Source organism: Thermobia domestica, chromosome 2 (assembly GCF_964235325.1).
Source record: "Thermobia domestica chromosome 2, izTheDome1.hap1.1, whole genome shotgun sequence".
NCBI classification, from domain to species: Eukaryota; Metazoa; Arthropoda; class Insecta; order Zygentoma; family Lepismatidae; genus Thermobia; species Thermobia domestica.
Window position 1 is genome coordinate 370,549,962 of NC_137455.1, and position 24,426 is coordinate 370,574,387.

Below are 24,426 nucleotides of genomic sequence, written 5' to 3' on the forward strand. Positions count from 1 at the left end.
AGTGCATAATTGTTATAGAATTGCCCACTTTAGCTCCGTTCTAATAAGGATACGTCTGCCAGACTCAATGGAAAAATAGGTTTCATTGATCATCTGACCAGCCCGATATTTTTGCTCTCCGCTCATAATTGGTGATGAACAAGTGCTTTCGTTCTAAAAGCGTCACGGCGAAAAATTGTGAGAGAATTAGGGTTGATTGTAATGGGGATACATACTGAGGGAGATTGGATTGAGGGTTTCTGAAGAGACTTTGTAGATTCTATATTCAGAAAGCAAATTGTCCTAAAATGGATGGAGCATAGTCAAAAAGCACGTAAGATCAACATTAATGTCAATGGAAAATAAATGAAAAAGTGAATTCGTCCACATATCTCAAAAACTAATATAATGAGATGGCTAATTGAAAACTTATTGCGAAGATATAATGAAGAGCTTAAAAAGGATTATAGCACGCAAGGTAAGTATGCATAGAACCATTGTCAAAAGTCAAGTTATTTGAGTAAAATCTATAATAACGATAAAGTATATGCATCTTTTTGGAATAACTCAGGACGCCTCATGCCGAGGTCACGTGCTTGAAATATCTCACACTTGGGTTTGAAATCTCCAGACTCGAATTAGTACGCAACGTGACTTTTGACCTGATTGCTTGACACAATATACTCCTTACGGCAAACTGGATAGGCCCTTTGTTCTTTCTGTGATAGCCGTACGTACAGTTATGTAAGCTCATATATTTAAACTAGGAATGCAATGTATATACCCGATTGCAATGAAATGAGCTGAGCGAGCTTAAACTACGTAATCAGGAAGCGTTTTTCGGTGATTATTCCTCGATGGTACATCGGATTTTTGATTTCGACCTATGTTGTCACTCAGCACGACATACTCTATCAGCGTGCTAAGTTTGGTTGAGATCGGCCAAACGGTCTAGGAGTAAGCGTTTTTTGGTGATTATTCCTCGATGGTACATCGCATTTTTGATTTCGACCTATGTTCTCACTCAGCACGACATACTCTATCAGCGTACTAAGTTTGGTTGAGATCGGCCAAACGGTCTAGGAGGAGTTCGCGGACAACCAAACGGCTAACCCGAGTATAAGAGCTTCGCTTCGCTCAGCTCAATTATTATAATTGTGATTGTTAGTTTTGTAACATATAATTATTGTCCTTATTTTTATATTGAACTAAATCACTGTTTAATGTTACTTACGTCTTTATGAGTCCAACAAACAAACAAAAGTCTTATATACTCTAATATAAATTATCAGTAATACAAATTAACAGTAGTCTACAAAAAAATCCCTACTGGAAATTTCCACCAACGGATCACAAGAACACAAAGTAGGCCTTAACCACTTCACAAACAAGGAAAACTGTGAGAATATCAGTTTTGCCCAGTGATTTAGTATGTATAACCTAGAAGTTGCAATACCGGCATAAGCTTCGTAAACAACTTCTATCTACAACTTACTTCTCGATCATCTTAAAGTTCATAAACAGTATTGCCAAATAAACAACACTTACCATAAAATTAGGATATTAAATGAAATGTAATATTTTCAGTTTATTGTTCCGCAAGTAATAATGGAAAGGAATATTTGATGTCAGTATTTCCCAACTAGTGGTCCGCAGATCCTTGGCAGAGATGGAGTGGGTCAGTGGGTTCTGGGTTAAGTGGGTCAAGATTAGTGAGTGGGTCGTGGTCAACAGGATGTGACCCACTCTGACCCACCACCTACCGTGACCCGCTCTGCTCAATGCATTGCAGACAGCACCTTCTGAACACTGGTGAATTTGTCTATGTTTTACTTTGAAGACCTCAATTTTTCTTCCTTTTTTTTTTTTTTTTTTTTTACCTGAGATGAGTATATCTAAAGGAAAGAAGAACTTCAGGCACTTTTGGATATTGATATTTGTAATTGTAATAATAGCAATAGGACTTACTGCTTGGCTTTCGAGGCACAGTAGATTTTACAATGTTTTTCTTCTTCTTTCTTTCCTTACATTCGCCTACTTAACCTTGATTTGAGACTTTCAAATTTCATCCTATTTCCCACTGAAAAAATATCTGTAATTCAACAAATTCATCGTAATATATAATCCATGACAAACACTGTACCATTTTATATCGTAAAGGTCAGATCCAACGTAACAGAGCAACGAACGATGGACCGTAGAAATTCAAATTCCGATTAGTGATAATTTCATAGCCTTGTTTTATTACAAGTGTAAACTCACTAAAGTCAGTGGAGAGGAATGTGTATAGATCATGGGTCAGAGTTGATAACGATATGTTTTGGTGGGTCAGAATGGATCATGATGGGTGTGGGTCAGAATGGGCCATAGTGGGTGGTGGGTTCAATAGGTCGTGGGTTACAGGTGGTGAGTCATGGGACAAGTTTTCATTGACCCACGCCGTCTTTGATCCTTAAAATTCCTTGCAATACATTAAGAGATTCGTAGTATTCTTTACATCATACGTTAGATTTTTTAAGTAAGCACTGTATATTGTATGCTTATAACATAAACAAAGGTTTGTTACATACTTTTCAATTACTATTACTACGCAGATGCTACAAATTAAAGGTGTGGAGCTCGTACCTTGCCTTAAAAGTAAAAAGAGATTCGGCCACTCTGCAGTAATTCTGAACCATTGCTCTCTGCAATAAAATCTAAAATAAAAGATACGGGTCACCGTACGAAACTATTCGTTTCCACTTCTGAAGTTAAATCATGATTCCTGCAATATCGTAGGACTATTAATGATTTATTTTTCTTTTATTTATTTATTTATTTATTTTAGAGAAGTATGAGCAAAATCACCAGATTCGCCTTCAAGAAAATTACATAGAAAGAATTCCTGATTTTTTTAACTTCGAAACTATGCAATGCGTAACTGTCAGAAGGATTATAGAACGACTTTCTCCATCCGTCTGTCTGTCTCTCCACAGGATCAGAGCAAAACCAGTAAGAGATATCGACATGCTGTTTGTTGGAATCGAGGTATAATCCCAATGATATGTTCCGTCTCCTCCGTTAGCTTTCTATTCTCCGTTAGCCGTCTCCTCCGTTAGCTATAAGTGGTTCAAATTGGCCATTTCCTGTTTCAACCTTTGTTGCCATAGACTGAAAAGCATAAGGCATAACAAGTAATGGCTTTCTGATATGGATTAAGCGTTCGAGAAACAGATTCCATTTTTGATGTTATTTATTTATTTAACAATCACCAGATACAGCCATTTTACACTGGATATCCAACAACAACAATATCAATGGAAAGGATTTGGGAAGGTATCGACCAGGGCCTGTTTAGTAGGTACCATCCCGGCATTTGCCTGGTAGGACTGAGGGAAACACTAGAAAACCTCAGTCAGGATGGTCGGCAGCGGGATTCGAACCCACGACCTCCCGAATGCGAAGCCAACCCTCTACCACTTGAGCTACTTCGCTCGGTAAAGTAGACTAATGTTACTAATGTACTGCAACCAAAAGTGGAAATTTAACTAAGAACCATTTTAAAACTAGTTTTGAACCGATGTAACGAAATTGTGCTGCCTGAATTTTCTCAAGTCCTTCGTTTACAAATGCTCCCAGATTCGATTCCTCGTTTTGGGACAAAGCTCCTTTCGGAGCCATCTAGGTGCATGGGTGGTGTGAGATGTTTAATATTTGAATTTTTGTTTTACTTCTTCCATGCGCCTGGATGATACTTGCAACTTTTTTATTAAACAAAAACTACAGGTACAAAATCAATAAATATTGGCCTTATTAAAGAATTTTAGAATAACGCTATAAGATTTACATGTTATTACGAAACAAAATGCTAATAATATGATAATATTCATAATGCCATAGTAAAATACTTAATGATACAGGTCTAAATAGACACAGTTGTAATATACCGTATGGATATAATCACGCTGTAAACAGGGTACGTAGATTTGCATTACAATTACAATATTATTTAGCTCTTGTTTTGATTTCTTTATTTACTTTTGTGTATTTTCTTGCCCTTCTTTTTCTGTAGATGGTTTCATATTAGGGATGGGCAAAACCGGTTTTTATAAAACCGAAAACCGGTTTCTATAAAAACCGAAACCCAAAAAACCGACATTTCGGTTTTCACCGAAAACCGGTTTCGGTTTTCTCCAAAACCGGTTTCGGTTTTCTCCAAAACCGGTTCGGTTTTCACCGAAACTAGTTTCGGTGAAAACTTTTCTAAAACACATAAAACTATTTGTGTGGAAATGGGTTCGGTTTCCGGAGAACAACGAAACACCATTCTGGTCAGAAATAGAACAAATTTTGGAGAAAACCGGAATCGGTTTTGAAGAAAACCGAAACCGGATCAGGTGAAAAACCGAACCGGTTTTGGAGAAAACCGAAAACCGGTTTCGGAGAAAACCGAACCGGCTTTGAAGAAAACCGAAACCGGTTTCGGAGAAAACCAAACCGGTTTTGAAGAAAACCGAAAACCGGTTTTTTGAAAATTTTTAAAAACCGGTTTCGGTTTTTCTAAAAACCGAAAACCGAAAAACCGGTTTTTTGTGCCCACCACTATTTCATATACAACAAATCATTTATGCATGTAACCTCTATATAGTTTTATTTTGTACAACCTTCTTACCTTCTTACCTAAAGTTATTAGACCTCAATTTTCCTCATTTTACATTTTACGAAACACGTAAAAATTGGAAAGGAGAACAATCTAGAACAGTGCTGTTCAACCTTTTTCCCCGCGTACCGCTAAAAATTTAGAATTTTAGAATAATTCATCGCCATCCAATTATATACTCCTGAAGCTGTTTAAAAGAAATTAAATCGAAAGGAACTTGTTAAACTTAACACTCATGTTCTGTTGATTAAAAAGGGGGACAAATAGCAGGACAGTCAGTGTGCCAATCAAAAGAAAAATTGGAAGAAATAAAATGGAAGTTTTACGTCCCACGCTTATGCCGGTTAGGCTAAAGGAGACGGTGATGATGAGAGATGAGTGAAATGGTGGAACGAAGAAAGTGGGAGGAAACGGGAAAACCCTGAGAAAACCCACGAGCACGGTGTTTGACCACCACAAAGTCGACACGGCGCGAGCTGAGATCGAACCAGGAACCCCAAGCACCGGAGGTGAACGCTCTACCACTGATGTCAATCAAAAGACTATTTACAGGAGGATAAACTTTACATCTGAAAAATTAACATGGGAAATTTCAAAATTTTCTTCAACTATGATCACTCAATAAATATTGGAAATATGCTTATTTTAGGATTACATACCCTCAGAAACATCGTGTATCCCCGGTTGAATAGCACTGAATGCTTTAAAATAGCGAGGAAAATTTCGAGACTATTTTATCTTGAGATACAGGCCTACAAGAAATGAGCTATGTCATCATATATTATCATGTCATATTTCTAAGCCAAAAATAGCGTGAGAAAATTTGTTTCTACTTTATTTCGTAATACATTCTTATAGACAAATTTCTTTTCCAAATTCTAATATTGTCTTTTTGTTTTGCAGAAATTTTGCAAACTACAAGGGATCATTATGTCATGGATGTGGCGAGTGTCTTGGTATGAGATTATATGCATTTATAATTAAAAGGGTAAAATCTTCGACAGCATATAAATTTCTCTTGACACAATATCCGATACCGACAGGAATGTACAGTCTTTTGAAATCGTATTCGATTACGAACGAGGATCATTGATCCCAAATTGAGATATAACCCGAGGTATCAGTGAACTACATTTGTAATCCTGTTTCTGTTGGTCACGTGTAAGAATATGGCTCTGCGTAGCGTAATCACTAACGTTCTCGTCCTTGGTGCGAGCGGTCCCGGTTTCGATTCCCGGTGGGGACACTTGGTCGAAAAACAAAGCTTTAAAACAGTTGTAAAAGCTTTTTTCAGGCCAGTCATCCTGAATGAGGTTTTCCTGAATTTTTCTCATTTTCAGGCATATGCCAGGACGGGTCGTAACATAAAGGTCCCAGTCCACTTCTTTTCTTCCCTTTCCTCGGATAGTCTGATCGTCGAGGAACATCATCCGTCATACATGACGGATCTAACTCCTAATCTTAATCTTACACTGAGAAAAAGTGTAGGTGGCGTACTTAAAAAGATAGGTTACATGCGTAATTCCTGTAGTTTTTGGACTTAACGTACAGCAGTCGTATAACTGAAAAACGCATGTTTTATAATACATTCCGTATAAGTGTTCCAACTATACGTAGGTCTACTTTCCGTATGAAACAAGTAGGCGGTCAGGATCTCACATACAAATGAACGTATAAAACATATAGCTGAGGAATGTAACTGAGATATACGGAAAACTGTTAGATGTCAAACATCCTCCAACGGCATGATGTAACATCTAAGGGCAGTGCGTATGTAGCATACGGATAACGTATGCTCCATACTGATTTCTGTAGTAAGCAGGAGGATTCCGTATATTTGTACAATATACCGCTGTCCGGAGAACACATTTTTCTTAGTGTAATCAAGTGTAAGAATGACTAATTAGAAATAAATCGTTTACGATGTATTACGTTAGAGGACCTAACATAAGTTGCTACAATAAGTTAGTTTGAAAAGAAAAATTTTCTTTCATGTGTGAAATATCACTTCTCACTTCTCATTGATAGATTGATTTCCCTCGTTATCTTCCAACCTCTATACCACGGATCCTACTGTTCAAAGCATGATACAAACAAATAGAGTTATACTTAGGAGTGCATTACCGTGTTAAGGGCATAGCTGCATTGCCATTTCTCATTTCCTGAGAATAGGCGTTTTGACACTCGAAGTTATATTTTTCTTCAGCTGGTAACATTTTCAATGCTGGGCATTTTGCCACGAATCAGATACATTTTTAATGTATGTGCATTCTGTCACCAAGTCATTACTTTTATCTCTCCTATCGTTGCTCGAAAGTAATAAATAAATAAATGAATTAACATGTGTTTTTCAGCTTCTTTTGTTAGATTCTCTCATATTACTGAATCTAGAAAGTTCCAACAAAGAAAATATGTATAATGTATTTTAGGGTGGGATAGCAATACTGATTGTTTTTGGTGTTTCCTTCTCTATGCAGTGGTGTGTCCATTTGTGAAGTTTTCGTAATGCTAACTGCTAAATTGTTTGCTCTCTAAAATAACGATATTCGTAAACATTACTTGAGAAGTGAACTTGATTTTGTTTTGCGTTATTGTGTAACAGTTGACTATATAGGACAGGCCCCGTAATTAGGAGGAGGTCACAATCACTGTGATTCAGGTTTGTATCCAAAAGGAGATTTTGATGAGATGAATGAAGTAGTTAAGGCTTAAATGGGAAGTCAGCAGACTGAGACGTGTTGTCCAAATATCCGAGATAATATTTATTTATTTATTTAACAATCGCCAGATACAGCTCAGAGGCCATTTTACAATGGATATCCAACAACAACAATAACAATGGAAAGGATTTGGGAAGGTATCGGCCAGGGCCTGTTTTAGTAGGTACCATCCCGGCATTTGCCTGGTAGGACTGAGAGAAACCCTGGAAAACCACAGTCAGGATGGTCGGCAGCAGGATTCGAACCCACAACCTCCCGAATGCGAAGCCAACGCTCTACCACTTGAGCTACTTCACTCGGATATAGTATATTTCCCAGTGTTTGACCCTTGAGAACACGCGCACAGCAAAAGAATGTGCTAGTCAGGGGCGGATCCAGGACGGACTTCTGGGGGGGGGGGTCGGTGGGTTGTAATAATGCTACTTAGAGCTACTTTTAAGAACTCCAAACTCCGGAATGGGTTTTATTTGTATAAAATAAAAAAAGTTTCCTTTTCTGGGGGGAATCGCCCCGATAGCCCCCCTGTATCCGCCACTGGTGCTAGTTAGAAAACTAGTGCAATTACTCCTAATAATATAATAGGCTTAACTCTAGTAAATTTTGCATATTTCTCTAACGCAGTGAGGGGCACGGGCTCAGTGGTAAAGCTCTTTCCTCTCTTGCGTGCGGTCTCTGCATGGATTCACGCCCAAGTAAGTTTGTGGTGGACAACATCGTGCCCGTAGGTTTTTTCAGGGTTCTCCCGTTTCCTTCCACATTCTCTTATTCCCACAATTCTTCCATCATCATTCACTTGCCTTAATCATCCGTTTCCCTTAGCCTAAAGGACATAAACGTGGGATATTTCTCTTACCAGGCAAACCCGGAAACTTTTGCTAGGAGTGGTCCAAAATTTTAGTGGGGGTTCAACACAATAACTGTTGGGCGGAGTCCAAATTTTTTATTAGGAGGTAGTATTGAGCCGTTGTTATAATTAAGACGATAAGTAATTAAGACGAAAGTAATTAAGTAATAGATAAGCCGATAAGTAATTAAGTTCAACAGGCAGGGACGTACGTAGGGGGTGGGTCCTGGGGTCCGGACCCTCCGAAATTTCGACTTTTGGTAAATTTAGCCTAAATTTAGGGAAATTTTAGAAATTTTAATATAAAATACCCACATATTGAGTTTGCACCCTTCCCGAAATAAATTCCTGCGTACGCTACTGACATGTATAACCACATACAATCTCAGGGGAAAAAATGTTAGAACTGGGTTGTTTTGCATAAGAAAAGAAAGAGTACAGTTGAAGTGTTAAATCAAATCTTTATGCCACATCAACTATTTCTCTCTTAAACAAGAATAAATTTATTAGGAAAATATACACATATATGCCGAGTTACGAAAATTTTTTTGCGGGGGGGGGCGCGCATGAGTGCGTCTCTACTGGTATTCAACCTTTTAACGCATATCCCTAACGACACGTTTTCATTCAAGCAAATTTAAGTTATCCTCTATTCAAATTGTAGGTAATACACGAAAATTAAAATAGGCCTATCGAATTCATTACTTATTCTCGGTAAAATTTTGGATCAAAAAAAAAAAAAAAAAAAGATTCGCAATAAAGTAATATTTAAAGAAGTACAGCAACGCGCAGAGTTCCGCGCAAGCGCAAGAAAATATGTTAATGTGTTTAATTCGCTCTAATTACAGTAGTTACTAATTAGCTGGCTTATTTGATTATTTTTAAAAAGTCATCCTCTCCCACCCCCACCCCAAAGGTCGAGATGAACTTAAACATCATGAAAACTGATACCATTAAACCATGGGCGCCCGAAGAAAATTTTCTAAGGGGGAGGGGCTCAAATCCCTGGTTGTTATAGCATGTATGGTACTTTTTATTTGTATTAAGAAAAATCTTAAGAAATTTAATATATTTTCGTGAGTTAGGGGGGTCTCGGGCCCCTCCCTGCCCTCCCCTTCGGGCGCCCATGCATTAAACTCAGCGACCTCGAAAACTATGAATTCAACACTAATATCTGTCGTTTTCGTTTACTTTTAAAAGCTCTCCCCTTCCCTGGGGAGTGATGTGTGACCTTGAAGTTGAATTGGATTAAAACTGTCACTATTCATCTCAGCGCCCCCAAAGCTATGAATTCAACTCTAATATTGGTCGTTTTCGCGTGGGGGGGGGTATTTTATGCTGTGGCGGCAAATTGTTTAAAGCACAGGGGCGCACAGTATATAAATACGGGGATGTAAATACCTGGTCGATACTTGATCGATTTCATAAGAATCTGCACTGATAATCTCCAATAATTTCACTTGCATAAGGGATCAATTTTGCTAATAGAATGTTTGAGAGGATTTTATAGCATGTTGACAGAAGAGAAATGCCTCGATAATTATTATAATCAATTTGTCCCCTTCCTTGTGAATTGGATACCTTTAAGCCATATCTCCAATATTTGTTTCAATTCATATTAAATAATTAAAATTGTAAATAGCAAATTTATTCATTTTTCAGCTTCAAAAGCTGGAAATAGGGCCTAAAACTTCTACCCCCAAAATTAAATTATTTTAAATTAAATATTTCAAAAGGCTTCAGTTTGCTTGCTCTAAAACATAACAGCAAGACCGTCATGTTATAATAAGGACGCAAAACAAGAGCTGAAAGACTTCCTATTCTGAAGATAATTTATAGTGTCCCCCATGATTGGTCTAAGGGGAAAATTTTCCACTAAATTATTGAAGATATAGGTATAGCGTGTAGATATATATTTTTTGTATCAGATAAATATTTTTGTACAGTTTATGTTTCTTCATTTTTCGAAAATGAGATGAAATCTTTGAGTTTTACATCCCACGGTTATGCCGGTTAGGCTAAAGGAGACGGTGATGATGAGAGATGCATGAAATGGTGGAATGAAGAAAGTGGGAGGAAACGGCAGAACCCCGAGAAAACCCACGCACACGGTGTTTGTTTACCACAAAGTTCACTTGGCGGGAGCAGGGTTTGAATCCTGGACCCCAAGCACCAGAAGTGAACACTCTACCACTAAGCCACCGCGGCCCCTGTTCATTTTTTCGAGTCTCCTGTTAATGATTTTTTTTCATTTTTCGCTAATTTTTTTTTTTTCTTTCTTCATTCACGGTATCATTTCTATATTTCTCATTTACCTTGTAATGCTGAGAGAATGTTACTAAAAATCCCTAGAAAATTCGATATTTTTTGAGAGGCTAAACAGTCAACATTGTGTAGGAGCACGACGTAGAGATACGTATACGTATATTGATGTGGTGCGCGTTTCTGATTTGCAACCGGGAGGAAGTTGAATACCTCTTCTGGCCCGTCCAATCTCCGGACGTGAACATAATTGAACATTTATGGTGGCGCTGAATTTCGTCTACTCCAGTTACTATCATTCACGAACTTTAAGTTGATTCCATTTCACGTCCCACAGGAGTTATTCTGAGGGTGAAAGGTGGTCCAACGCCCTGTTATTCTTATATATTGCATTTTTTCAGGTAGTTCTATTAAATCAATGTCTATGTATTGGCATTAGAGTTGCCAACTCTGGAAAATAAAAAAAAAAAACCGCACTCCCTCAAAATTACCTATGATATAGGTCTACGTGTGAAGTATTTCTGTTCGGACCCATCCATGGGAAGGAAATGTAATACTATTGTGGACAAATTGCATTAGCACCTGTATTCTGCATAACCTTAGTACATTCACTAATAAGCTTAATAGATACATTGTGCTATAAAGGAAAAACTGAAGTCCGTATTAATCATTTTATTGTATTTAGCAGTACCGTAACTGGCGCTTCTTTAAAATGACCGGAACAGATGAACAAAAGTATATTAATCTTTACGTGACAATTTTGGATTTAGAAAATGAAACTTATTCTTTAAACTTATATTTCAACTACAGTAAATTGCTTTAAGAAGTCCTTTTTCACTCTCAATAAATGTATAAAACTTCTTACAAGTAAATTTCAATTTTTTCTGATACAGTCCCTGTCATCTCTTTTAAATTATTTAAACAGATGAACAAAATATATTAATCGTTTATAGATGGTGAAAGGTGACAGTTTTGGATTTACGGAATGAAAGTTACTTTTTATACTTCGAACCAGGGGCGAATCCAGGGGGCAATCACCCCTTCCTACAAGAGGAAACTTTCTTATTTTATATATATAAATAAAACCCATCCCAGAGTTTGGAGCTTTTAAAAGTAGCTCTAAGTAGCAGTATTACAACCCCCTCCCCCCAGAAGTTCGTCCTGGATCCACTCCTGCTTCGAACTAGATACAAATTAAAAAAAAAAAAAACGGCCATAAAAGGGCAGATAAGAAGTTTGTACCGGTTACAGGTTTCAATCAAGATAACAGCAATATTTCCGGTGAAAAACCGGCCAGTTGGCAACCCTAATTGGCATGAGCAAGATTCGAAGGCGCGAATTTCTGCTCCAGACGTAAGATATATCTCTGAACTACCATGAATTTCTGTGTGTACGTGACCCATGACAAGTAAATATTTCGTGAAGAAAATAACCCCCTAATGACACAGATTATTGTGAAAGAAGTCTTGTTTCGGCAAAGTAAATTTTAATTGATTTTGAGAGGCTCCCTACCACCTTTAGATTTACCTGTCATCTTTCAACGCTGATTTCCTCTTTAGGTGAAAGTCTATGCGTGATTTTTTTTCTTTCACTCTCAACTGTAAACATTAAAGAGAACGGTTAGGTGGTCAGACGACGCGTAACGGTTTTGTTGGTCACTGGAGACAGCGATGAGAAATCGAAGATCAAAGCATTCGACTCAAAAGGGAGCCGATACTTCACAGGATTGTACTCGTCTCAGCCGAGTGACGTATTAAGCAATTTGTTTTGAAATGTTGCTTAACAGGTATTCGTACGATACTTCTGTATTTTTCCAGCATAATATTGTTGCTGCATAATAGCATCAAGAAATATTTATTTATTTAACAATCACCAGATATAGCTCAGAGGCCATTTTATACTGGATATCTAACAACAATAACAATATAAAGGATTTGGGAAGGTATCGACCAGGGACTGTTTAGTAGGTACCATCCCGGCATTTGCCTGGCAGGAGTGAGGAAAACCCTGGAAAATCCCAGTCAGGATGCTCGGCAGCGGGAATCGAACACGGGATCTCCCGATGCGAAGTCAACGCTTCATTACTTGAGCTACTTCGCTCGGTGTATAGTAAGTATTTAAATTTGCAATATGATATCATTTACACTTTGTATTTATACTAGGGATGGCCATTTCCGGGTTTCCGGAAATCACATTTTCCGTTTTCCGTTTTTCAGGAAAATTTTCCGTCTTCCGAATTTTCGGAAAATTTTCCGTCCTCTATTTTCCCGGAAGATTTTCCGTCTTTCCTTTCTAATTTTCCAGTTTCCGGAAGAATTATATTCCGTTTTCCGTTTTCCCTGAAAATGTGGTCATCCCTAGTCTGTAGGAAGTTTAACCTTTTTAAGAGTTCTGGTATATTTATATACCATAGCGTACTACAGTCTCTGACCGCTTATTTAGGTTCTATAACAGGTATTTAAGCCGGGATTTTTTTTTAATTTTTCAAGTCAGGGATGGACCAAAGAACACCGCAGATGCGTTTTGGAACCGGATGGTCAACATGGCGGCGCCAAGTGGTACGAAGGGACGTGACTTTTTTTCTTAAGGCAAATTTCAAAACTTTTTCACGCCTTTAGCTTTCAAGATATCAGATTGAAACTTTGCATAAGGATTGTGTGTACCTTTGGGTATTTATCAATTTTTTTTTTTTAGATCCCTACGTGAAACAGGGGCCGGGCCCGATGGGCGCAAGTGTTACGAAGGGGTGATTTTTTCAGAAAAATTCCGTTTTTTCCCGATTTTTCCGGTTAAGCTTTATGATACGGACACGTGGTAACGTTGGTAAGTATGCTCTATCGTGAGAAAAACGAGGTATGAACCATGATCCTACGATAAATAGTAAGGAAGCAGTAGCTGTTTGAGTGAAAGTCTAAAATTTACGTCAGAAAGTGGAAATCCTTAAAGGGTTAAACTTCTTGCAATCTGACGCCTTTGTTACATTTCTATCTGCTAATTCATTGTTAAGAGCTCTTCTTTGTTCTATCAATCTCTCAAGCATTACATGTACGCTGTTCCACCGAGTTTTAACTTGCTGTATAAGGAAATGTACTGCCAATGCTAATAACCTTTACTGTTTTTCCAGTTCTGACGTTTCCAACGTACTATGTTTAAAGTGGGAAACAATGCGACTAGCAACACTTAACATTTTCTCGATTTTTTTCTATTGCAAGACCTGTATTTATAGAGAGTTATAGGGTCCGTGCAAAACAACATATGATTGAATGCGGAAGTTCTCGTACCGCACTTGTGATATTACTAGCATTGTCATAGACAATTGCATGTGTTTTATCTGAAATGTTCCACTACTCTGCAACATGTGCTAAGTGCTGAGTTAGGTTTACCCTTATGTGCCTCACTTATATTTCAATTATTTGAAGGACTGAACTTATTGAACTTAGATGGAAGCATATAGTGGACTGTGATTGTAATATAACTTTCCGTAGCCTGCGAAGTCCAGCTATCTGTTGTCAAATCAATCGATTCCGCAGCCACACTTCTCCTTAGAAAACAAGGCTTCAATACGGCGAGTCTCAGTTTGCCTGGAGGTGAGTGGTAACTTGGTTCTACTTCATTCATAAATTCAAGAAACCGAATTGCTTCAACGAAAGGCAAAGGAAGAAGATCTTTTGATACCATATTACTTGTTTTACTATCAAGCACCTCTGCTCTTGCGGAAGAACAAGGTTAGGGGCTCTGAGATAAGACAGAATTCTGTTTCTTACGTACTACTATGTTCCCTTATTTGTAAAACATTTTTCCTGGGATCTTTCTGTTACTTTAGATGCATTTGAGCGTGCGCCAGGCGAAGCGATAATCTGAGATATAGAAAAAATAGAGGTAGCAGCACCTAGATTATCATCTACGTTTCTGTAATAATAATAATAATAATAATAATAATAATAATAATAATAATAATAATAATAATAATAATAAAAGAAACACTTTGATTACATTAGGAGTTCACAATTTAGTAACAAAACATGAATATAGAATAATAAGTAAAGCAACCCACATTATGCTTTATTTTTGTTTAATTATGCTTTATTTTTTTTCCAAATTATGTTTTATTATGCTTTATTATTAATTTCAATCATTGTTTTACATTAATCGTGTATAACGTATAATATTTACTATACATTAAATATTCTAAATATCTTGATCTATTTATTAATATTTTATGCTACCAGTTTCTGTCATATTTAATGAACTTTCTACCTAATGCACTGTAAAGAGATGAATTACTCGAGTCTTTTTTTTTTTTTTTTTTAATCACTTGTGTGCGCCTTAGAGCTGCATATATACAGAAAGGGAAAGTAAAAGATGCCACCAAAAAGTACAGAAAGTGCTCAACTTCAAGAGGTACACATAACAATATAGAGTGTTCTTGTGTACTATTCATTGTTGGCGGAAGTTTTTTTCTTCTTGTCCTTTTTTTTTCTTTTCTCCACGTCAAAAGATTAGACCAAAAAGTTTACAGAAATAAAAATAAGCTTTTCATTGTTGCATTGTTATGTTCTCAATGATTTTGCATTGTAAATATTGGTTTTTAAAAATATTAATACAATATGTTAAACTTGTAGTTAAAGAGATTTTTTAAAGAATTGTGCTATATCTTTTAAATTATGCTTTATGCTTTATTTTCTAAAATTATGCTTTTAAAATTAATTTCTTCTGGACCCTTAGACAGCCACAATCATGTTCAAGGTACCAATCATATGTGTAAATAGCTATTATGCTTTGTATGCTTTCGGGTTGCTCTAATAATAAGTAAAACTTTCAAATGCATACAGAAACATAGATAATAAGTCAGCATTGAGAACTGAATTGATGTATGACTAGGTGGAATCGTCCTTCAGTTTAAGAGAAATTAGCGGAAAAAGTTACCAAGAGAATTATGTGGAATAGATCATTATCTGAATAGCTGGCGCTAGTTTCAAGTAGTGCTACATACTATGGTATTTATAGTCAATAGTACCGGTATTTGGAATTTGTGACGCTTATAGTTGCAAGATAGTAACACTAGGGTAAAATGTAAAATTGAATTACATCAGTAGAATTGAATTTATCTCAGGGTTAAAAAGTCTATGGCACAGGTCGGATGTAACTGAGTAATAAACTTACAGAAAAAAGGAAAACAGTCGGGACGGTAGGGCGCTCGAATCGAACATCGGTCTTCTAAATGTTAATCCGATGTCCTAACGCCTGAGCTCAGTTGGAATACGTAGTGTACTCCCGCTCATGAAATAATACAAGACTACTGCGTATGGATTCTATAGAATCTAGGGCGCCGATTTCTCTGTATCTTTGGGGATCCATTCAGATGCAGAAGATATATATGAAGGTTTTAAGACAAACTGAATTCAAATTGTGCAAAATATTGTATATTTATAAATACAATGCGGGTCCACATGAACTTTGAGGGGGCTGCCCCGGCCCCCCAGGATCTGTGACCTTGACAGATCAACGTCATGATAAGCAATGAAGAAATGGTTGGAATAAAACATACCAGTTGTACTATAGATATGCTACATTGATTTGATCCCTAGTCTTCCGTTGCAAGCGCTGCTATCGGCTGAAGGAATTCCACTCGCTTTCTCTCGCTTAGCAACAGCTGAACCCTTATTGGCTCAACGCATGGGTGTGTGAGGGTGTGAGCGTTAGTTCGCATTTTTGCCACGGCTCAAGACATTTTGGCAGCACAATAATAACACACTGCCAGCTCTCTTTACTTCTAGGGTTCTGCCCTCAGGTACACGCATAATCGGGGGTTCCCCGAAACACACGCATGATCGGAAAATCCTGGTGCAAACGAATGATCCGCAAGCCCTCACGTAAATAAAAAAAAAAGTACATGATTAAGCAAGTGTACAAATAGATGTAGCAGGAAGGAATGTTTCGTCGCTGATTTACTCGACCTTTCCTCTCCTATCCACTGTTAAGTTTGAGTTGCGTTTCTATAGCACTAGATGGTGAAGAGCATTGCCTCATTTACTTGTTTTCGCGTACCATTTTTCGTTATTTTTCTTAATGTAAGACGACCAATGTCACTATTCCAAGTGAACATTTTCATTTTCCAGAAAATGTTTCGTCTTCCGTTTTTCCGGAAAATTTTCATCTTCCGTTTTCCGGAAAATTTTCCGTCTTCCGTTTTAATTTTCCGGTTTCCGGAAAAAATATTCTCCGTTTTCCGTTTTTCCGGAAAATGTGGTCATCCCTAATTTATACTGTGCCAGTGGAGTAGGGAAGGGGGAAGTTTCAGGGTTTAATCTACCCTCTTGAGTAAGACATTATGAAAAAATAAACATTTACCATATTTAGATATACACATACACAAAAATACGCTTCTCTTAAAAGGACACGATATTGCGTGCTTGAACTCCCCTTGGCGAAATTCTGCGTACGCCACCGTGCTGCTGGGGTTTTGTTTCTCTTTAGTCTAAGATAGAATAAGAGCCACCTTTATGGTTCACCGGGAATCGAATCCGGGACCGCGAGCACCAAATTTGCGCCACTAGGCCAACGGGGAGGGCATGTTGCGCTTTCTTAATACAATATTGTTAGCTGGATGACATAAACTGTCACGTGCCTTAAACTATCTTATAACGACCACTAAATGTGTATTACTATGAAAATCACCAGTTTGTAATTTGTTTAATGCTTGTGTTGCATATTTTATATGTCGTTATAGCCCTCAGTCCGTATATTTACATAATCTAAGTTACTGCTTTACCAAAATCCATCTAAACATTTCATTTAGATATTACCTTTTTTATTTGTAGTACGTAATAAGTTAAACATTTACACACTTTTAAATAATGTATATGTATATATCACAAGGTGGATTCTCTATATATTATATGTTTTCCGTTGCTCTGACGACTTACAAAACATGTCATATCACTATCACAAGAGAGCGTCAATCATAATAACAGAAAAGAAATTACATCTATTTCTCTTTTTAATTTCTTCTTCTTCATTTGAACAGCTTGTGCATATTTTAATAGCACATTTTGCCCGTAAATACAAGTTATTATATAAAAATTGCACAATACCCTTACAATCTCATTTCAATTTGGAAGGTTTTTTTTTTTGTTATATGTAAAGTCAGTGCCCATCATCATTAAGGGTCTTCACTACAGCAAAATTAAACTACCGCTAATTTTAGAGTTTTTCTGTAATATCTCCAAAACAAATAAAAATATTCGAAAAGTAGAAACGTAGTGAACTAGACAATACAATTTTGCACGTGATACCTATCAATTACCACAATTCACCTATCTGCTTTTTGTATGCCGCTATTTACAGAACCCGTAAAAAATGCTAAATCTATCTACAGTTGCAAATCGAAAGCAGATAGATGAGTTGTGATAACAGTATCACATGTAGGGATGCGCACGAGTCGAGACATGTCTCGAATCTCGACTCGACTCGACTCGAATTCGAGTCGAGATTCGAGTCGAGACACACTTTGTAAAATTCGAGACGAGTCGAGACAAACGTGTTTCTCGACTCGAATTTTCGAGTCGAGACAGCTCATAAAAATCTCGACTCGACTCGAATGTCTCGAAAATTTTTCTAAAACTTTTAATATTATTATGAAGAAATTATTCACTCAGGAACAGCCTTGAAACCAATACCAGCATTTATTACTTTAGAAAGGTACAGAACGTATAAATTTAATAGTTAATCTTCCGAGATCAAGATCTAATTTTCAGCTCAATTCAGTTAATTAAAACTAGTAATTAATGTCGTGATATTTGATTGTACTTCAAATATAATAATAATAATAATAATAATAATAATAATAATAATTGATTATCTAGTTTGTATAAAACTATTATCCGTAGCCTATATCTAGTCTGTATAAGAACATTGCAATAAAGTGAACATCATAAATTGTCTGAATGAGCAATTGGCAGTCTATAGTAATTTAGCATAGTTATAACTATTGTGTTTTTATTTCCAAGAACGATATAGGGCTACATAACTTCTGGACAGGGCCAGATTTAAGGGGGTGCAAAGGTGCACGCTACCCCCTTTGTTGTAAATATACCTGTCTAAAATGAGAAGCTAGCAGTGAAAATACCGCGACATTGGTGTGTCGTGAATGGGCCACTGATGTACCGCGAGCAGTGTTGAATTCAGACATTTTCACCCGGGGGGGAATGTGAACTCCTCGGGGGAGGGTTGTTTTTCTGTATTTTTACAAGAAAACAGCATATTTAACAATTTCATTCACATGCACATCTTAGCTAATACTGAGACTAATTGCTGATGAATGTTCAATGTGAGATTATAATTTTCAAAAAAATCCTCTAATTTTATCTAAAACATTAAATAAAGACTGGCAAATATATTTTTAGACTAACCTTTAACTGCTATTTACAGTAGCTATTTTGGTTATTTTTCCCCTATATTCAGTAGTTACTGTTTGTTAAAAAGATTTTAAAAAGATTTAAATTAACTCAAATATTTTTTGTCCTAAAACAAATATACATAGGACTATCTTAACAAAAAGTAATCATTTTTTCTCACACTTCTGATTCTAAATCAAGTATATTAGCCTTGGTTTCTTCACTGCACACACATCAATAGTTTAGTTTACGAAATCTTCAGTAGGATTAGTGCCGTGTCGTGCGCTTGGGGCGAGACTATATGACGGCACCCACGTACATATAAGTGAGGTCGACAGACCAGCTGCGAAAGGTGAGAAAGTTTTAAAAAGTAAACCCTGATTTTCCTTGATTTTGAGCACTTTTTAGTACTTTTTTCCTTTCATTTTATATATGTGCACATGTGTTTCATTCCTCTCTTTTTTCTTTCCTTCTTTTCTTTTCTTTTTCCCTCCCGATTCGTAGTAGTAGTGGTCCGCGTATGGCGAACTGAGTCAGCAAAAATTTTTGTGACGTCATAGGTCAAAGGTCAATGACCTTGGCCCGGGGTCAATGACCTAGGGGTACCTAGGACCACCCCCTCTAAATTTTGGCAGGGGTACCTTGGCCCACCCCTTAAATTTTGGCAGGGGTACATAGGACCACCCCCCTTAAATTTTGGAAATTGCCAAATTTAAAAATTTGGTATGGTAGCCTAGGACCATAGTATGTACCTCTATCAGTATTGGGTGTCTATGTCGTTCCCTTTCATGGGTAAAAAATTGCCAAAAATTGAAATTTCGGGGGTTTTTGACCTAATTTATCCCCTTTGATGAGGTGTTATTACCTTATATAGTTATATGGGCGTATACAGGGGTTCATTACCTTTTATAAGACATGGGTATATTTGTGCACCCCTTGAGAAATTTGGGAGGGGTACCTTGGCCCACCCCTTCAATTTTGGAAATTGCCCAATTTCAACATTTGGTATTATAGTACAGGACCCTAATATGTATTATGATAAATTTGGATGGTCCACCTCGTTTCCTTTTAGGGGTACCAAATTGCCAAAATATAAACGTAAGCAATACGTTGTACCACGTGTTTGGTTTTTGGCTCAATTTATCCCCTTTGATGAGATGTTATTACCTTATATGGTTATATGGTCATGTATAGGGGTCCATTACCTTTCATAAGACATGGGTATATTAATGCACCCCGGGAGGGGTACCATGGCCCACCCCTTAAATTTTGGAAATTGCCCAATTTCAACATTGGGTATTATAGTATTGGACCCTAACATGTATTATGATAAATTTGGGTGGTCCACCTCGTTCCCTTTTAGGGGTACAAAATTGCCAAATTTTAGTACAACCACATGTTTGGTTTTTTGGCTCATTTTATTCCCTTGGATGAGGTCCTATTACCTTATATGGTTATATGGTCATGTATAGGGGTCCATTATCTATTATAAGACATGGGTACATTGGTGCACCCCGGGAGGGGTACCTTGGCCAACCCCTTAAATTTTGGAAATTGCCCAATTTAAACATTTGGTATTATAGTACAGGACCTCAATATGTATCATGATAAATTTGGATGGTCCATATCGTTCCCTTTTAGGGGTACAAAAATTGCCAAAATATAAACGTTGTACCACGTGTTTGTTTTTTTGGTCCATTTTATCCCCTTTGATGAGATTCTATGATTACAGGGGTTCATTTCTTATCATAAGATATGGGCACCCTTCTTAAATTTTGGCAATGGGGGTCCACTGAAATTGTCCAATTGAAGCATAGTACAGGACCTCAATATGTTTCGGTGGTCCTATTACCAAATTTGTTTAGTACAACCACGTGTTTGGTTATTGACTCAATGTATCCTATTTGATAAGGTATTATACCCCTTTCAATTTGGTAGGACCCTTCGGGTGTAGTACAGTCACGTGATCGATGATTTGGTTTTGATGCGCGACGAGGTCCCTGGTCAATGTTCTCTAGGAATTAGGTGGAAACTTTGAACAAGATTCTCGTCTTATATCGCACAGTTCTTTAGGAGAATCTGATAACGTTGTATGTGGAATGGACAATAAAAACACATAGGTCAGCTTAAATTGTATTTTATTTATATTTCTGGTTTCTTCTTTTTCTTTCTTATTGACAATGTTTGTATATTGAGCTGGGTTTCTTCATTAGACCGCCTCCTCTTCTTGATTGTAATGATTTGTTTCCATGTTTTGCAGCATAGCACCCGTTTGCAAAGCTTCGTATTGTGAATTCTGTAAAAAAGAACGAGGAAAAAGATGATTAGTATAGAAATAGATGATGATTAAACAAATACATTTGCAATGATAAATATGATAAAATTACCTGGAAGGTATATTGCAACAGTCTACGATCATTAACCGTGGGTACTGTTGTGAACAAATATTGAATTTCACGCAGAGATTTTCCTTGGGCTTTACAGCACAAATAAAAATAAGCATAATAGCCACATACGGATGAACCAAGACTTTGCATTTGGCTATTATTATATTTATAGTATATACAATGAAGTTTTAAGAATGCAACATGTTGTGGTACATAAGGAGGAAGGCCATAGCTGTCAAAATATTCTCCAACACCGCGATGATCAATATAAATTGCAATCCAATGACTTCCTAGTTTTGTGGATGGATCTGTATTTACAATGATTGCCAGAGGAAGAGAAATCCGTGAGGGCAACTCATCGCTTGCAAATACCCCGGTAAAATGATTTCTGAATAATGGACTACCGTGTAAAGCACTAGCTAATTGTAATGTATTCAACATCGTGAATGGAAATGATACATAACGTATACGTACCTTGTAATTTAAAAGTCCAGGATAATGTTGCGCTGGTGGTCGATCTCTAGGAGTGAGGAAAACTCTCCATACACAATACAGTTTGCAGGTGCTGCTAATTTCTCTTGGAAATGAACTTCCAATCGGATGGCTCCATGTCGTTGTAAATTCCAATAGCGACAATCTCCAGCAGAAGAATCGGGAGTTAGGTCAAATACAAACAGTGTATATCCATTCTTGTAGTCGGCTCTTGAAATTGTATTTCCAGTATTGGTAAAATGTATGCCAGAGCCTGAGAACAATGTGTGGTACGATGAAATGTAGAGATTTTCTTCAAAGTTGGGTTGCAATGGTTTTGAAGGTACAGCTTTTCCATCCACGTACAATGTAAAGAAATTAATGTTTAGATGTTGAAATTCAAATGGATTGGTGGTAATAGTTCCACTGGATGCTTCATTCGATGTAAATCCTACAATAATACGATTTGGCAATGTTCCCATAAACAGGTTATCAATAGTTTTGGATTGTATATCCTTCGGGATGGTAAATGATTTCATTTGAACCCTTGTCAGAGGATACTTTGCCGGTGTAGATTGTAAAATTTTATTGTGTGCCAATTTGACACTAGGGCTGATGCTGACTTTTTTCACCTGCAACGATGCATCTAGAATATTGATTTTTGCATTGACACCACTTTCACCGGCCATGAGACAAAAGTTTGGCTTTGCAGGAATAAGTTTCACACGTAATTCCACTCCATGAATTAAAAATTTATCTTGATTAAAAATGTCACAATGAAGATGTCCAATCATATCGAATTTCATACTTTGTTTTGTCAGTTCATAGCGTTGTTGAAATCCTTTGTTCTCACTTGTGGTTGCGTTCATATGACCAGCCGTATCTTGAAACCACATTGCTGTTTGCAAATGTGTATTTTTAGCTCCATCACTATAATTGAGCAGTTTTTCCATGTACGAACGATATGGATGATTATGTGACGGAAATGAAATCAGTTTATTGTTCAAGTAGATTTGTACTTCACTAAACATAGCATTTAGAAAATCATTGACAGGTGCAATTGCTTTATCCGTATTGATGAAGGAGGAACCATCTGGTTTCACAATTTGTGCTTGGATGTATAATAAGGTTTGTGGTAAATCAATATATTCATCACTGCTACCACTCACTACAAATTCTATTGGTGAATTTTCAGCTATTGAACTAATTGGTTTGTAGCCAATAATACGATTGTCCAGAACACTGGTTTGCGTGGGCAACGTTGAAAAAATGTCCAATTCACTTTTTACACATTCACAGGATTGATGATGTAAGAAAGCCATCGTTGAATTAATCAAAAATATCTGGTGACGATGCCAATGATCTCTTCTTCTTCTTATGTGATAATTTACGTCTCTTTGTAGGATTGATGGTGTTGTTGATCTTTGGAAGGTCAACCTCAAACTGAGAGCAGTCATCCCATTTTCGTTTATGATATCCACTTCCCAGCATAGTTTTCAACTTGTTTTTAGCTTTTTCTTGTAAATTTGATTTTGCCTCTTGCATACGTTGATGAAACGATTCATCCAGCGGTTGATTCGAGATCACAACATCATTAATCATATTGGCACCTGATTTCAATAATTCTTTTCCCACAGTTTTAGCGCCTTGCTTCACAAGTGGTAACACTGAACGAAATAAGCCACCAAGGAAACTTCCAATGCCATGTCCTGCTTGATAGGGACTTCCCACATAGACGTTGCCGATACCGGATAACGCTTGTTTTTGGTAGTATTGCAAATACGGATCAGTCATGACGACGACGACGGAAATGTAGTTTTGTACACACCGTTCCAAAGGTGAATGGCATAGGATGACCTGTGCTATCCCTTATATCGATTTGTATTTGCTCAAAATTCATTTTTTCCACCGGAACATAATGTGCAGGATTAAAGATTTGTACTGCATGACTTCCAAAAGTATGATTCACAGGATCCATGTTGACAATTCGTAGCAATGGTACCATTGTATCTCCAACAATGACAGATTCAATAATGTCACAATAGACGTACATTTGTGATGGTAAGCCTAATCGTACATCCGGTGTATATTGTCCCTTTTCCATATCTTTTAAATCACTTTTCGGGTCAAATCCAAGCATTAAACTAACACTTGGTGACAATTGTACAGAAGTATGGATTTCCTTTTTGGGATGTCTTATGAGGCATATATTATTAGTTGCGTCATGAGATATAAATAAATTGGTTTCTTTATGATGTATATTAATTGCATGAATAAGATCCCGTATATTGTTATAATAGCGTACAGGGATCGTTACAACCTTCCACGGTTCCTGATCATTACTACTTGATGATTTGTAATATATTTTATTGTTTTTACTGTTAATGTTCAGCAAAGAATGTGGATAATGAATCTCTACAATTGCCACATCCCATTTCTGGCGAAACTCTACACGTCGTTGTAATTTCGTAATATATGAAGTCAATGTATTTTCTGGAAAATAATCCATGGAACTATTACTGGGAAGTGTAACGTAAAAATCTTGATCAGGTTCCATTCTTCTTCTTCTTCTTCAATGAAATTGCAGGGATCCACGAATTGAATGAGGAAGGATATCCTTTCCACTGGACGAGATACTCCTTTCTGCGACCTTTTGTTCTTGTACGTAATATTTTATCGATGAGGAACATCGAAGGGAGCGGTACTGGTTGTAATTCTTCTCTGTAGA

General features: G+C 37.0%; 1 protein-coding gene across 1 annotated transcript in view; it reads right to left on the minus strand.

Annotated features, from left to right (window-relative positions):
- The window catches only part of LOC145678837 (synaptic vesicle glycoprotein 2C-like), an 81,153-nt gene extending 79,921 nt beyond the window's left edge, over positions 1 to 1,232 (minus strand). The window contains exon 1 of the mRNA XM_081749391.1: positions 1,214 to 1,232. The gene's annotated coding sequence lies outside the window, so the exon portion shown is untranslated. The remainder of the gene's footprint in view (positions 1 to 1,213) is intronic.
- Positions 1,233 to 24,426: the final 23,194 nt, after the last annotated feature.